The following is a 17,133-nucleotide window of genomic DNA, read 5'->3' as shown; positions in this document are numbered from 1 at the left end:
TCAAGCAGCTCTTGGAAAGGTCCGACCTTTCAATTCTAGCCATCCACCCCATTGTGAAAGACCCAAGATTTAGGTCTTGAATGGAATGGGTCCTAATTTTTTCTCAGCCAGTCTGACTACCTTTCCTGAGTTTAATTAAATTAAGTCAACAATAGTAAGTCTCTGAACCAGCAGATGTTGGAATTTACCTTCTCGCAGCTTCTTCCTGGCCAATAGTCAGTGACGATAGGAGCTATAATCTGCCTCTGGAGAGCCACACCTAACCTATCATCTCCAATATAAAGTTCTTCCTCTACAATTCTATAAATAAACACAGGACTTCAAACAGCTGAATCAACTAATTATTTGTTTAGAAATATTCATACATATTTTTCCTAATAATTTTTGGATCAGCAGGCAATGCCAAAGGGCTGCAATCTTTTGAAAGAAAGGAAAACAGCTTGTCTTTGAAGATGTATGCCAAAGAGTCGGGAATTAGAAGGAATTCCTTCTCACCAGGAGAGCAGTCATAATAAAGTCAGGGTTCCTTATTGCTCTGTATATGACTATAAAGTTGACCTCTGACTTATTGTGACCATGAGGTCAAAGGCTGGCATATCCAGTGCTTTACATTAAGATTGCTGCAGGATCAGATAAAGGTGTCTTCCCATCTTTTTTCAATGTGAATAGATTACCTGTTTGCTTGGAAGTTGGCCAAGTTTCTTCTTGCCATATTGGTAACAAGGAAATACAAGGAAAAAAATCCTAATAAGAAAAATACAGATGCTGTTCTTTTTAAACTAGTGTCTTTCAAGTGCATTCTTTCTGCATTATGAAGTCAAAATGAGATGGAGTTACAAGTGAACCACAACCACTTCGTTGTTACAATAAAATAATTGGTCTTAGTCCTACATGATTTAAGCATCACGGGTCAGTTTTTAACTTCGAGATACAGTGCAATGCACAATGTCTTTCCCGTTCTGAATATGAGGAACAGGATGAAAAAGATGCATACATAGAGATTTCAATGGTTTTAAGCCACCCTAGCCACCTTTAATATTCCACACTGGTGGAAAACTATACAACTGGCTAGCAATAGGATTAGGGACTTTTGATATTGCATTTAAGTTGTGAAATGCTTGCCCATAGGATTAGCTGTGAATTTCTGGGAGTTGAAGTCCACACATCATAAAGGTGTCCAAGACTGAGAAACGTATACTGTAATATTAATGTGCACACCTCCTTGGATTAACTATTTCATTGATTAAAACTGCTTTATGTATCTTTTGCATGGAAGAGGTTTTACTGTCATTTAACACAATCTATGCTCCTGTGATCGAAGTCTATATGTTCTACTCAGATGTAAAACTTCATCTTATAGTTATTTGAATTCCTTTCTAGGATCTCTTTTCTAGTTTTCTAGCATTCTTGTTCCTAGATCATTTGTTGCATAATCACTAAAATCCTGTATTCCTATGAATCAGGAAAAATATTACTTTTTTGAAAAAAATATAAAAAACTCAAGAGAACTGAAACAAAATGAGAAATCGTACAATTTCCTTTATTCCAAGGCAAGGTTTGTTCTTTTTAATGAACTGGATTTATTTATGAATGAAAAAAAGATCCCAATCTTCCGACCATCACAGTGAAAATGCTCCTATAACAAATTAAAGCATAATCTAGTGCTAGCACTATACATTCTCAGAAAATATAAATTATAAATTGGACACTAGTTAGGTCTTTCTCGAAGACCTACCTAGTGGCACTGAGGGAGGCGAAACGTTCCTACGTTTCCACCCTCATTGCGTCGGCAGATAACCGCCCGGCCGCCCTGTTTCGGGTGACCCGCTCTCTCCTGACCCCTTGCAAGGACGTGCCGAGGAGTTTAGTGGTTATCTATACGATAAAATCGCTCAGCTCCGGGATAGTTTGGACCAAAATTGCGATGATCCAGGTGAGATGACGGAGACGCGACTTGTCGATGTTGTTTGGGATGAGTTTGATTCTGTGGCTCCCAAGGACGTGGACAGGTTACTGGGGTTACATGCCACTACATGTTTACTGGACCCGTGTCCCTCCTTGCTGGTGCTGGCCACTCAGGAGGTGACACGAGGCTGGCACCGGGGAATTATAAACGCTTCATTGATGGAAGGGGTTTTCTCCGCCGCCTTGAAAGAGGCGGTGGTGAGACCCCTCCTCAAGAAGCCTTCCCTGGACCCAGCTATTTTGGGTAATTATCGTCCAGTCTCCAACCTTCGCTTTGTGGTGAAGGTTGTAGAGAGTGTGGTGCCATGGCAGCTTCCCCGGTACCTGGATGAAGTCATCTATCTAGACCCGTTCCAGTCCGGCTTCTGGTCCGGATATAGCACAGAGACAGCTTTGGTCGCGTTGGTGGATGACCTCTGGAGGGCCAGGGATAGGGGTTGTTCCTCTGCCCTGGTCCTGTTAGATCTCTCAGTGGCTTTTGATACCATCGACCATGGTATCCTGCTGCACGGGTTGGAGAGTTTGGGAGTGGGAGGCACCGTTTATCGGTGGTTCTTCTTCTATCTCTCTGACCGGTCGCAGACAGTGTTGACAGGGGGGCAGAGATCGACTGCGAGGCGCCTTACTTGCGGGGTGCCTCAGGGGTCGATTCTCTCGCCTCTCCTGTTCAACATCTATATGAAGCCGTTGGGTGAGGTCATCAGTGGCTTTGGGATGAGTTACCAGCTGTACGCTGATGATACTCAGCTGTACTTTTCCACCTCGGGCCACCCCAACGAAGCTGTCGAAGTGCTGTCCCAGTGCCTGGAAGCCGTACGGGTCTGGATGGGGAGAAACAGACTCAAGCTCAATCCATCCAAGACAGAGTGGCTGTGGATGCCAGCACCCCGGTACAATTAGCTGCAACCGCAGCTGACTGTTTGGGGCGAGTCATTGGTCCCAACAGAAAGGGTGCGCAACTTGGGCATTCTCCTGGATGGATGGCTGTCGTTTGAAGACCATTTAGCGGCCATCTCCAGGAGAGCTTTTTACCAGGTCTGCCTGGTTCGCCAGTTGTGCCCCTTTCTTGACCGGGATGCCTTATGCACGGTCACTCACGCTCTTGTCACTTCTTGTCTGGATTATTGCAATGCTCTCTACATGGGGCTACCCCTGAAGTGCACTCGGAGGCTTCAGTTAGTCCAGAATGCAGCTGCGCGGGTGATTGAGGGAGCCACACGTAGCTCCCGTGTAACACCGCTCCTGCACAGTCTGCACTGGCTACCTGTGGTCTTTCGGGTGCCCTTCAAGGGGTTGGTTACCACCTTTAAAGCGCTCCATGGCTTAGCGCCCGGGTACTTACGGGACCGCCTGCTGTTACCTTATGCCTCCCACCGACCCGTACAGAGAGGGTCTTCTCAGGGTGCCGTCCGCCAAGCAATGTCGGCTGGCGGCCCCCAGGGGAAGGGCCTTCTCTGTTGGAGCACCTACCCTCTGGAACGAACTTCCCCCTGGTTTGCGTCAATTACCTGACCTTCGGACCTTTCGCCCTGAATTGAAAATGCACTTGTTTATCCAAGCGGGACTGGCTTAATTTTTTAATTTTTTGAATTTTAATAATTTTAATTGGGGTATTTTAATTATGGGTCAAATTTGACGGTTTTAAATTTTTCGGCCACTAATATAATATGTTATTTTAATTGTTGTTTTAATCTGTATATTGTATTGTTTTAAATCTGGCTGTACACTGCCCTGAGTCCTTCGGGAGAAGGGCGGTATAAAAATCTAAATAATAAATAAATAAATAAATAAATAAATAAATAAATAAATAAATAAATAAATAAATAAATAAATAAATATATTTTATTAACCTGATGGCAGTCCTATGGCACATGGTCAGCTGGTCTTCAAATTTCCACCACTCCACCGCTTACAAAGACCAGCTGGCCAGCACACATGCGCGTGCCGGAAATCCTATTACCAAGTGGCCAGCGTGCACATGCGCATGAACACCGGCCAGCTCCTATTAGGGTTTCTGGCACTCTGGTGCACCCGCAGGTTCCAGTTTGGGCACTCGATGCCCAAAAAGTTTGCCATCACTGTTCTATTAGAATCAAGAATTGTGTAAGATTGTAAGATTTTTTTAAATTGCATTGATTACCCAATATAAATGCGAATGTTAGTACATAGTCTTTTCAAACAGGAGGAGGGTCATTTAGAACCAACCATTTTAAAAATTGGTTTTCTTAGCAATACTGTACATAAATTGCTGTCAGTTTCTCGGGGCAACTGAATATTCAGCCTGTGCTGAACATTATGATTGAAATGATCAGTAGAAATAATAATTGGGTTTGTTGCAACTGAAGGTATGAAACCTTGCCTTTGTCGAGTCATTATAATGTAAGCCAATCATTGCATGTGTATGTCTGCATATGTGAATACCAATGTGGTCTGCTTGCTATGCTCTTTCAGCCAATAATTGTGTCAGTGTTTTAATCAAGCTTTCCTGCTTTGCTTCTTTACCCAGACTCTCTTCCATCTGGCTTTCAGTTGCTGGCTCCCTATTTCTTGTTCAGGAAAAGCTGTGGTTTTAAGAAGGGTAGGTTAAGCATCTCACTAAACGTTCAGTGAAGAAAAAGAAATATGCTGTTTTATGGAAGGACTGGCTTTGAGTTGGTGTCACTTCTAATCCCATCATCTCCTAACTTGTCTATGTCCACCATGGTTCACAGCTGTTTGCCTTCCTCTCATGATCTTGTACTGCCAATTTACTTCCGGCTGTTTGAAATGTCATGTATACACTTCTGCTTTTCCTTACAACATTCCTTAGGGACGCTCCCGAAAATCTACTTCATGTGGTTTCTTTGGCCTGCTTGACCCTAAGATTAATGGAAAATACAATGTTTGTAAAACAAGGCTTGGGCTGTTTCTCATGTTCCACCATCATCTGGTTGTAGCTTAAATTCAAACATCATATCAGTTGAATAGTTCCCACTTATCTGGCAGAACATCTGCTTTGCACCAAAAATATCCTTAATCCATAGCATCTCCAGGTAGAGCTGCAAAAACATCTTCTCAATTCTTCAGAAGTTAGAACGAGCAAAAGTTTAATTCTGTGACTGGGTTCACACACAACATGCAAAGCCATTGTTTTGACTTGTGAACCATGGTTTATGATTTAACATCAACATGCCAACTGTGGTGTATTCAGTACATTTTGGTTAAGCAAACCTGTCTTAGAATAACGTCTGAACCAGTAAGTGGAAAGCAACTTTCCAAGGTCCTCCCAGGCAGAGTTTTGCTTGTATACTGTATCCATTTCCCTAATTTTATTCATATTCTATCTTCCACTAAGTCTTATCTTTGTCTTCACAACTGTCTCTACATTTAACACCTGGTTTCAACAATAAGGATAGAAATTAGAGAAGAATTTTTCAAGACAGGCAAGTAAAATTATTCTGCAGTGGTGGGATAATGTCCATGTTATGGCCAATTTGGTATGAGGACTAGAGCAGTTTCAATTTTACATTTATGAAAATAGTCACTAGTGAAGTCCTAGTGATCTCATCTCTTCCTACATTGCTATCCAATGTTATAATATCTGCATGGTTAGTCTTTTCTTATGATTATTAGAATTATTTATAAAGTGCTTGGCACCTTGACAAATTTAATATATTAAATAGGAGGCATCATAGCTCAGGTTTTACTTAGATGCCCTACTTTCTGAGTAACCAGCATGTTAAACTAAAGGAACTTTAGACTGTTTTAACAGCCAAGGGGAGTCTGGAAGAAGGAGGCCTTTAAAGAAGACATATTTTAAAAGATGGTACATTCTGGTTTTAGCATTTGGAAATCACTGGTTCTCTCTTTTGCTTTCCTGAACTCTTAGACATTAAATATTCTAAGGGCAGCTTCCTTTGAAAAAATAAATTTATCCATGCTTCCAAAAAGCTGTGGGTGCCTTTTGCGTATTGAAAGAAAATGGTTGGTGTAAGGCCTCATTATCTAATCAAGATCAGCATACAATTTCTCCTCATGAATCTTTGATATCTTGATTTCAAAAGCCTCTGACTGAATAATTTCTCAGGCCAAGCCCCCATGATCTTCACCTCAAGCTTCCAGGAAATTGACACCTTCTGAGTGGGTAGTTTCCAAATAATACGATTTTTCTGTTCCCAATGAAAAGGTCATCCCTGTTTTCAAAAAAGGAGACCCCAGCCTAGTTGAAAATTACAGACCAATCTCTCTATGCTGCGTCACCTGCAAAGTAATGGAATCTATCATCAACCAATCCATTACCCTCCACCTAGAAACAAACAACCTGTCCTTGTGTCAGAATGGTCAAAAACTTGGCAACTCCAAATCTCAACCAGCAAATGCTCTGTCTTACACATTGGAAAAAAGAATCTAAACACTAAATACAAGCTCAATGGACATTACCTTACAAATGACCCCCACCCTTAAAGTTAAAGACCTTGGAGTTTTCATACCAAATGATCTAAGTGCCATTGCAAAAAAGGCTTTAAGAGTTGTAAACCTAATCTTGCATAGTGTTGTGTCCCACTCCTCCGCTGACGGCTGGGTCAGGGAAATCCGAATCAGGCGTGCCTCTGCAGCTCTGCCAAAGTCCTAGCAAAGTCCTCAGGGCAGGCAGGAGACCAGAAAGTGACTTCAGCAAGATATGTTTAGACTTTGCCTGACTCAGAGAATGCCAGAAAGCAGGTCCTTTATATAGGCCATGGGGTGTGGCTCCATGACTCAGCACTTATCCAGGCCTGCCCCTCCCTTCCTTCTGACGCCGCCGCCTATCAATTCTTCTGAAGCGAGGGTCACTCCAGTCAGCAGCTGTTGGTAATTGACCTCCCTCAGGCTCACATGCTGTGGGGGAGGGGGAGGGGTCTAGTTGCTCCGTTTGCCTGGGCATGGAGCCAGGGCTGGGGCCGGGAGGTGTTTCCTCCTGTCTGAGCATGGAGCCAGGGCTGGGGCCGGGAGGTGTTTCCTCCTGTCTGGGCATGGAGCCAGGGCTGGGGCCGGGAGGTGCTTCCTCCTGTCTGGGCATGGAGCCAGGGCTGGGGCTGGGAGGCATACTAGGACATTCCTCAGCGTTCGGAAGCAGATAAGAAGGCCCCGGCTGCGGTGAGAGTGGGCAAGACACAACACATAGCTTCTTCTCCAGAAACACTACACTACTAACCAGAGCATATAAAACATTTGCTAGACCAATTCTTGAATACAGCTCGCCTGTCTGGAACCCATACCACATTTCAGACATCAATACAATTGAATGTATCCAGAAATATTTTACAAGAAGAGTTCTCCAGTCCTCTGAATACAACAAAATACCTTATGCCACCAGACTTGAAATCCTGGGTTTAGAAAACTTAGAACTCCGCCGCCTTCAACATGACCTGAGTTTAACTCATAGAATCATCTATTACAATGTCCTACCTGTTGAAGACTACTTCAGCTTCAATTGCAACAATACTCGAGCACACAATAGATTTAAACTTAATGTTAACCGCTCCAATCTTGATTGCAGAAAATATGACTTCAGTAACAGAGTTCTTAATACTTGGAATACACTACCTGACTCTGTGGTCTCTTCCCAAAATCCCCAAAGCTTTGACCAAAAACTGTCTACTATTGACCTCACCCCATTCCTAAGAGGATCATAAGGGGCGTGCATAAGTGCACAAGCGTGCCTACCATTCCTGTCCTATTGTTTCCTCTCATTATATCCAATTAATATAGTTATTACATACTTATGCTTATATATATGCTTATATATTGTATAGTTATTTCATGCTTATGCTTATATATACTGTTGTGACAAAATAAATAAATAAATAAATAAATAAATAAATAAATAAATAAATAAATAAATAAGATACTTGAGTGAAGCATCTGAATCCTTTGAGGGTCTTTTCTCCAGGAAACTTGAAGTTCCATTCACAATCAAGCAAACTTTAACCACCTATTCATTCATTACAATGAACAATGAAAGTAACTGGAAAACAGTCTGTGCAGTGTCCCGTTAAAATCCATGGAATCTAGATGGCAATTCCATCCAGACTCCATTGATTAAACACAGGGCTACCAGATCTCAGCTACAACTTTCCAGAAGATCAGCAGATGGCAGCAAAAGGTTGGAGGTTTCTGTATCTCTTTGCCACATCTAGGGACTTTCTGGATTTCTTCAGCCCATATTATAACTTCATTGACTTACAGTAAGTAGAATTTAGGAACTATTGACATTTGTTGCATTGTGCTTCCTGGGTGAGTTAGTTTAAGGAAAATATTGGAAACAAAAATGTTTCATCCCAGTTGTATAAGGAAGAAGTAGAGATAATGTGGGAATGGACAAAGGATTCTCTCTCTTTCACACACACAGAGACAGACAGACAGACAGACAGACAGACAGACAGACAGACAGACACACACACACACACACACACACACACACACACACACACACACACACTGGAGAGAGAGATAGAGAAAATACTGAGGAACTCCCTTTCTCATTAACTGTCTGGAAATTAATGATAATCTTCATTTAGAGGAGGAAGGAAGGAAGATCTTTGAAATATAACCCTTCCGTTTTAATCATTTTTAATTCAAGATTTTAAATAGGTTAATTGTTTCAGCTGTGTTTCTCTGCTGCCATTTTGTCTTTGCTGGATTATTTTATTTATTTATTTATTTAAAAAAATATTCCTATCAACTGCCTAGAAGGCTATGATAGATAATGCAATGTGAATGTTCCAGATTGATGAATAATATAATTTGGAGTTTCTTTTCATTCATTGTGGCAGATTGAGTGATTTCCTGCTCAAATAAACCTGGCATGAAATCTCTCCTAAATTGCATACTTTGATTTTCTTTAAGTCTGTCCTAGTTTTTATTAATAAGAATGTGATTTCCTGAACAGCTCTTATCATTGCTATCCTATAAAAGCTTTTAGCCAGAAATTAGATTTAAAAAAAGAAGTCACAAGGTGCTTATGACAGAAATCTGGCTAATGATGAAAGAAGGCCGTCATGTACAGCCCTGAAGTAGAGATGATGTGGGAATGGACACTGGTCCTTTTACTATCCATGGAGAAACACAAACCTCCATAATAACATTGTGAAACCTATCAAAATTTACATAGACAGGACAACCTGGGTGAGATCATTTGGCTGTACAAGCTGCAAAGGATTTTTTTTAGATTTCTTACAGCTTGGCAGGACTTCAGAATTAGTTAGTTAGAATGCTAATTATTGGCTTAATGGTTTTATTAAAATGATTAGTGGGAAAAAAGGTAAGAGCTTGATCAAAAATAATCACATGAATGAAAAATAATCAAACCAAGAAGAAGCTTAGGGAGCAAAACCTGAAAAAGTGTGATGACAGGCAAGATGAAACAAATGTATACCTTCCAAGGTACCGGGGACATTTATCTTTTGAATAGAACTCTAAAGGCATGACTGATTGGATTGTTTTTGATGATGAATTGAGAGATTTGTTGAATGACACAAAAAATGATGAGAGTCTGGATGTTGGAAAGACCATTTTCAGTACCGCTAAGAATCTATCAGGAAAAAATGGACATGGAAAAAAACAAAATATAAAGGAAAATGAGAGTGAAAACAGAATAATTGCGGGAAGTGAAAGTACAAGCCCAGTATGAAAAGGCAGATTGGCCTCCCAACAGAAGGAATAGAATACAGATATAACAAAATGGGCTGTGAAAACTGCTGAGTGAAAAGAATTGTGCTACAGAGTGTATGGAAGTGTGTGGTGTCACACTAGTGGGAAGTAAAATGATGAAGCAAAAGGAATTGTGAATGGAAAAAAAACCCGCTGCAAATGAAGAGGATGGGAGTAGGATACCATACAATATAAACAGAGAGAAAAATATGGTTTCTATGAATACAGTAGGGATGTGGTAGCTCAGTGACTAAGATGCTGAGCTCGTTGATCGAAAGGTCGGCAGTTCAGCAGTTCAAATCCCTAGTGCCGCGTAACAAGGTGAGCTCCCGTTACTTGTCCCAGCTTATGCCAACCTAGCAGTTCGAAAGCACGTAAAAAATGCAAGTAGGAAAAAAGGGATCACCTTTGGTAGGAAGGTAACAGCATTCCATGAACCTTTGGCGTTTAGTCATGCCAGCCACATGGCCACGGAGACGTCTTCGGACAGCGCTGGTTCTTCGGCTTTGAAACAGAGATGAGCACTGCCCCCTAGAGTCGGGAACGACTAGCACATATGTGCGAGGGGACCCTTTACCTTTACCTTTTTATGAATACAATAAAAGATAGCAAGAATTGGTTAAAATTAAAGGAGGCAGAGAAAATAGAAGATAGTTCTGAGGGAAATAAAGCATAGTTTGAAGCCTTCATCCTAATCAATGGAATTAACCATAAAAATAATAAAATTATTTGGGATGAAAAACTGAAGCCACCCACAATCTTGGCTTTGCTGATACCGGTAGTACAAAGCAATGCATGGATATACGTATATACTGTAAACTCTCCTGCATAATCTAGATAGGAAACATGACTAGATGAGCTAAATGGGTCACAATACTTTATTGTAAGTCTCCATTAACAGAATCTTTCAAATACAAACTTCCCATCACTTTTATAAGTCTGATCAATTAGGAAGGATTGATTGACCCTTCTCTAGGTAGCATCTCTTTCTTTCATCCCTCAAGGTCATCCACATATTCCATTGCAGGATGTAATCAAGCAAGGAAAGAAAGATCTGGAGAATGATCTTAGTATAAACTACAGCCAGCTTTCCTTTCCCTTCCCTATCTAATCTCATGTGTTTAATTTTTGAGGGAAACTATTTCTTACTCCCTTTCTTTGCTTGAATTCCATTACTTACCCTGAAAGGTAACCGGGTGATATGCAATTTATGAGTGAATGCAATTTATGTTACTTTTTTCAACTCTACCAATACTTAATAACAGTGAGCATCTTACAAAAATAGGAGAACGTCATCAGCTAAGCAGCTGACAGAGACATTTCACACCGAGACCCAGAGAAATTTGAGCATTCCAACACTCACTTTATCTTCCTACCTTGCATCATACAGTTGATTAATATTAAACCCTTTCAGGCAGAGGGTTTTAGGGTGAATGAGCACAATAAAAATGGAAAGATAGTATAAGATAGGGAAATGGAAGACGAGGATGAATCACAGGGGAAAAAAATGCACAGCACAAGTAGGAATATGATCTTCAAAGAAATGGCCTGTGTAGACGAACAGCAAACAGCAAAGGAGAAATAAGGAGAGAAAGATCTTATGCTGGAAACAGATGACAAGTAATTTCTGTGCTGAAAGATGGAAACAGATATGAATTTTTTTTAATCTAGTATAGAGGGTATTTATAAGCTACCCTTAAATCAACTTCTCATTTGCTGGGATACAGTGGTGCCATATTTCCATAGGTTTTCAAATATATTTCTCTGTGGCTTGGCTTTGGTGGGAAGGACGTTGCTAGAATTTTACAAGCAATAATTGTGCAGATGTCACCTTTGGCTCCAGACAGAGATCAGATCCTCTGGCAGTGTACAGGCAATAGAGAAAGAAAATATAGCCTGAGTTTATGGGAATTCAGGACAGGAGACTGAAATGAAACGATTATGCTCAGATACATGGAACCAGTCCTTCTCAGAATGAAAGTGAAGAACATCTGGTTGTCACAGACTGATATTTGCAGCTTCCTGTACATGTCAACACTTTTAGACTATTCCAAGCAATTCTACCCCAGGGCAGCAAACTCCCCTATAGAGTTTCTGTTATAAGGGGAAAGAAAAAATAATAATTGTGCGGGACAGAAGCTCATTTCCCTGGTGTGGTTTAAATGACTTGAGGAGTGAGGGGGTGGCTAGTTTGTTCAGTGCTAGAAGGAAGAAGAGTAACTTGAAAATCTCTGGAGGATTCTTTGGAGTCATCCCCCCCCCCAGATTTGAGCAGCTGTATCAGCTGAAGCACACTTCTCTCTAGCAATGTGTCTCAATATTTGGCAGAAGGAAAGAAAAACCTATGGTTGCTAAGTTAGCAGAATTTGCTGATGAATGTCTTGCATGATATTTCTGAGAACAGGATCACTGTTTCTTTTGAGAAGCCTTATCTGTTTAAACCTGGAAGGAACGCTTTCCTTTTCAGTCTTTTGCTAGGATCTTCTGAAGTGAACAGAGCTCACATGTATGCTGGCTTCTTCACACGTATGCTAGAGCCAAAACTGTTGGAATCTGTAATATTGATGCAATAGACAGAGGGAGAGAAATTTATCCACTGTACAATACAAAGTATAGTAATTGTGAGGTGTGCAGAGCTAAACAGGGTCACAAGCAGTGGTGGGATTCAAATAATTTAACAACCGATTGTCTGCCCTAATGACCAGCTGGGTAGGTGTGGCTCAGTGGTCATGTGATTGTGTGGGCATGGCCAACTCAATGTCACTCGCGTCGATGGGTGCTTCGGCTTAGCTGTTGAAATGTAATAAAGGTTAACCAGAGAGGCAGTTTCTGTAAACAGGGCAATAAAGGTTAGGTTAGAAACAACACCAGAATGTTTCCTTCCTGCCTTCTTTACAGGATTAGCCCTGTAAAGTGAAAAAAAACAAAATAAGATTTCTTCCAACAACCAGTTCTCCAAACTGCTTAGATAGTTAACAACCGGTTCTTCCAAATAGGTGCGAACTGGCTGAATCCCACCACTGGTCACAAGTAAGTGTAATCAGTGCAGTGGGTATTCCTTGATCCTACCTAAGTAGTCCTGGCTGAAGTTGAACAATTTCCTTGCTTTCTGAAGCCCATTCCAACTGGCCTCTCTCCTGGAAAAGTTTCTCACTTGACTAATTATTTTCAGAACTACAGTGTAATTTGAAGTATCACTGCCAGGGTTTCCTTGTTTTGCTTTGCTCTCCTCATATGCTTCTTGTTTCCTGTCATGTCGCTTAAATTGCAGAGTCTTTCTCTTTTTCAGAGAGGTTTTCTGCTGAACAGGGATGCAAGATATTTACATCCGCGGTAGACAGCTTGGTACTTTCCTATCAGCACTAGGTAGCATGGCCAATAACAGGGAACTGTGGGAGTTGTCATACAAAAATATGTATGCGGCTCCAGATTGCTTACTCCTGCTTTAAATAAATATATATTCAGTTGCCTCCTAATCCAGAGGGTTATATTAAAGTGCGCAGTGTGAACATTAGAAAATATAATCTTCAGTACTAGCCAGGGGAGGTACGGACTCAAAAGTTTTTTTAAAAACAAAAGAAAACAAAACCTTTAAACATTCTGAGAACTGTGTGAAAATGTATAACAGTGTTTCCTTAAAGGGTGATCCTAGGATCCCTGGACCTCCCCCCCCCCCGAAGACCCTCTCAATGGTCAGTGAAATCAAAATTATTTGCCAGCTTAAGTTGAGAAATAATACAACACAAATAATCCTTGGGGTCACTTAACAGCCATTTGAAGTTACAGCAGACCTCCCCAGAGCCAGTTATGACCCAGTTTTGAAATTAAAATGGCGGCACTACCCACCCCCCCATAGTCACATGATTGCTCTTGGTCACTTGGCAACAGGCTCAGCTTTACAGTTGTTTGCAGCCTCATGCAGTCATGAGGCTGCAATTTGTGAGTTTTTCGCTGGTTTCCATCATTTATTTTTTGTTTTGGCAAAATATACACATTGGGGAAAAGGGATTCACTTATCGACTGTGGTGTTTGCTTAACGACTGCCACCAAAAAATACTGAAAACTTGGGTCTGGTCATGTGATACCTTGTCTTACAACCGCAATGACTTATGACCATAACTCCAGGTTCAGTTATGGTCATAAGTTGAGGACCACCTGTATTGAAATCCCATGAAACAATCATCATGAGAAGCACAATGGCAGTGCATATATCAACTTTAATTGTTAATATGGTAAATATCGATAAGTATAACCCATACAAACAAAAGCTTTTTTGGGGTCTTCCATAATTTTTAAAAGTGAGAAAGGATCCTGAGAGAAAAACGTTTAAGGAATATTGATATAGAGGGAAGGAGAACTTTGCTGACCTTTGCACTTGATCTATCCACACAGGCAAGGATGCATCAAATGAGAAATGAAGAAACTGCCTGGGTGTAGACATGAGCCATTAATGCTTAATAACACATTGTTGTTATTAGTTGCAAAGTCGTGTTCAACCCATTGTGACCCCATGGACAACGTTCCTCCAGGCCTTCCTGTCCTCCATCATCCTCTGGAGTCCATAGTAACATATTACAGGCCATATTCAGATGCCAAATATACTTTCCCTGAAAGGCACTTGATCTCAATATTTTCATACTCAGAAATATGAGAGACAGGGCAGAGTTATTAAGTTTGTGTAGAGAGAAATAACCAAAAGTGAAGTTTCCAGCACCTTTAAGAATCAGGATATTAGAAGACGAACAGTTAGTGGAACAATTTTTTATTTCCTGTGACTGCAGTTTGACTGAGATGAAAGAGGCTGAAAAAGTTTGTCACATCTCTGGAGAAAAGTTGTGCTTTAGGACGATATAAATTTGCAGCGAGAAGAATCACTAAAAGACTGATTTGAGGCAAGTTTCAAAACAGGGATAAGCAGGAATATCGTTCAGTTAAGTAAGGTTTTCAGAAGGTAAGCGCTTCTGACTTTGGCAAGCAAGTGAGTTAATAACAAAGCTTTCTGATTTTATACTGACTTTAAGAATAGCTTCGATAGTGTCAGAGAACAAGCAAGTAATTAAGCAAAACTTGCTTAATTAGAAGAGCAGGCAGAGCTGGGGGCGTACAAAATGCATCATCATTAAAATTTAGAATCCTTGTGTTGCCACACAAGTTCAGTGCCCCTTGAATTTGGCTGGCCCTTATCTAGTGCCAATTTACTGTTGACCATTAGTTGACTAGATTTTTGTGTATAAGCTTCAAGAAATCATTTATGGTGCAACCTAACAAATGGTCCTGATTATTTGCATCTGACAAGCTGATTATTTTTTCGTTTGCTAAGATTGGGTTGTTAGTTCACACTGGCAGCTTAATGGGTATCAAGGTTTGGTTTTTTTTAAAAAAAGATTGCTTGCATTCCTAATGAAAAACAGGTTGAAAATTTTCAGTTAAAGGTCAGGGTACTTTCCCAAAACCGCTGCAATCTGAAGTAAGCACCACTTCTGCAGGGATTTTTTTTAATTAAAAAGAAAAGCCTTCTCTCTAATTACTATACATTTCTGTTTTCCATCTTCTAAGGAGCCTAGGGTATATTGTCTGAAAATCAAGAGAGATCTGGGTAACAGCTGGATTTCATATTTTCAAAACGGGGGTGGGAGGGGGTCAACCCATTGTTGTTCCTTCATGTTCCAGCAGACCTAGAGAGACTACTAGGTACAATCTGAAACCATTACAGCAGCAAATAATCCCCAGCCTGAATGTTTGCAACTTCTGTCCAGACTATTACTTAAGCCTCTGACACAAGTCATTTTTATATCAGAGGTAGGAAGGGAGAGCTGTCTTTAGCATCTGCTTGGAGAAGAATTCTGCAGATCCTGGAAGTCTGCCCACTGCTTCATGATCTTTCACTGGCCCAAGGAAAGACTTTATTTGGAACTTTTAATTAAGGATGTTATGTAAAACATAGTGATTATTAATTTACAAAGTAGTGGCTTTGAGAACCACTGTGGTCAAGAAACAGCCTATACAAGTAGAATGGAATGGAATGGAATGGAATGGAATGGAATGGAATGGAATGGAATGGAATGGAATAGAATAGAATAGAATAGAATAGAATAGAATAGAATAGAATAGAATAGAATAGAATAGGGAAGAGACCTTGGAGGTCTTCTAGTCCAAACCTCTGCTCAAGCAGGAGAGTCTATACTATTTCAGATATGTGACTGTCCAGTCTCTTCTCAAGTAGTCGTCCTTGATTTATGACCAGGTCACTTAGTGGCCAATCAAAGTTATAATGGACCTGCCCAGGGGCACTTAGGATTCAGTTCCAAAGTTCAGATGCCCCCACTTCCACAGTCACATGATTGCATTTGAGGCAGTTGGCAACCAACCTGCATTTACGGCCATTTGCAGCGTCCTGCAGTCACAGGATGATATATTTTACAATGGTTGGTTTACAATGGAAAACTGGCATTTATTTCCGATTTTCAGCAAAACCGGCTAGTAGGGAACAACTGGTCCACTTGACGACAGTTGTTTTACAGCTGTTGCATTCACTTCACGACTTGCAAAAAAAGATAATAAAATTGGAACAGTCACGTGACAACCCGCTTTTTGACCATCACAACTTAAGAATGTAATGGGCAGGGTCCGTTACAGCATAAACTGAGGACTAGTTGTAAATAATATAGAAGGTTTTAAAAGATGGAACTTTTTGGGGGAGTGGGGGGGGAAAGAAACTTATTTAAATATGAACAAATCCACAGTGGGGTTTCCACTGATGATTATTCTATTTTGGGCTCAGCTATGGAATATAGAGTAAAAGGCTGGTGAACACTTAAACATTTACTAGTTGAGCTGGCAATTTAGGAATTCTTTCTTCTACTCATTTTTTTCTCTCCCATGGATCAGTTTCTATATTGTGGTTATTTGGCAGGTCTCAGCATGTTAATTATCAGACTGCTTTCCCTCTAAACCACCCAATTTTCTCCAGGGCCAATATTAACACATGGTGAAAGTTGTATTATATACCCAATTCTTTTCTTTTTTCTTTTCTTTTCCTTTTCCTTTTCTTTTTTCTTTTCTTTTCTTTTTTCTCTTCTCTTCTCTTCTCTTTTCTTTTCTTTTCTTTTCTTCTGGGCTCTCTTCCTCTGTCTAACAATACAACTTTTTTACCTTTATCTGCTTCCTAAATGCTTCCTTGGGGATTCTGGGGGCAAGCCCTGAACTAATTGAATTCAATTAGCACTCCCTTCTCAATGACATGCTGTAACTGACTGCCTGGTGGACCCCGCTTCTCATGCCTAATCTTCGTCTCTTTAGCCTAACATCTGTTTGAAATGTTTTCCTTGCTCCTTTCATGTAGCTTCCAAGCACCTATGCCCGTTAGCAATGGAAAAATGAAACAAAAGCAAACATACAGGGTAACCGTGTTGGCAACATGGGAAAATAAAATAACATAAAATATAAAATGAAATAAAACCCAGCACCTGATTTCGGTGATAGCATGTAATCCAGCAC

This window comes from Ahaetulla prasina, chromosome 2 (genome assembly GCF_028640845.1).
Source record: "Ahaetulla prasina isolate Xishuangbanna chromosome 2, ASM2864084v1, whole genome shotgun sequence".
NCBI classification, from domain to species: domain Eukaryota; kingdom Metazoa; phylum Chordata; class Lepidosauria; order Squamata; family Colubridae; genus Ahaetulla; species Ahaetulla prasina.
This window is presented reverse-complemented; position numbering follows the sequence as displayed.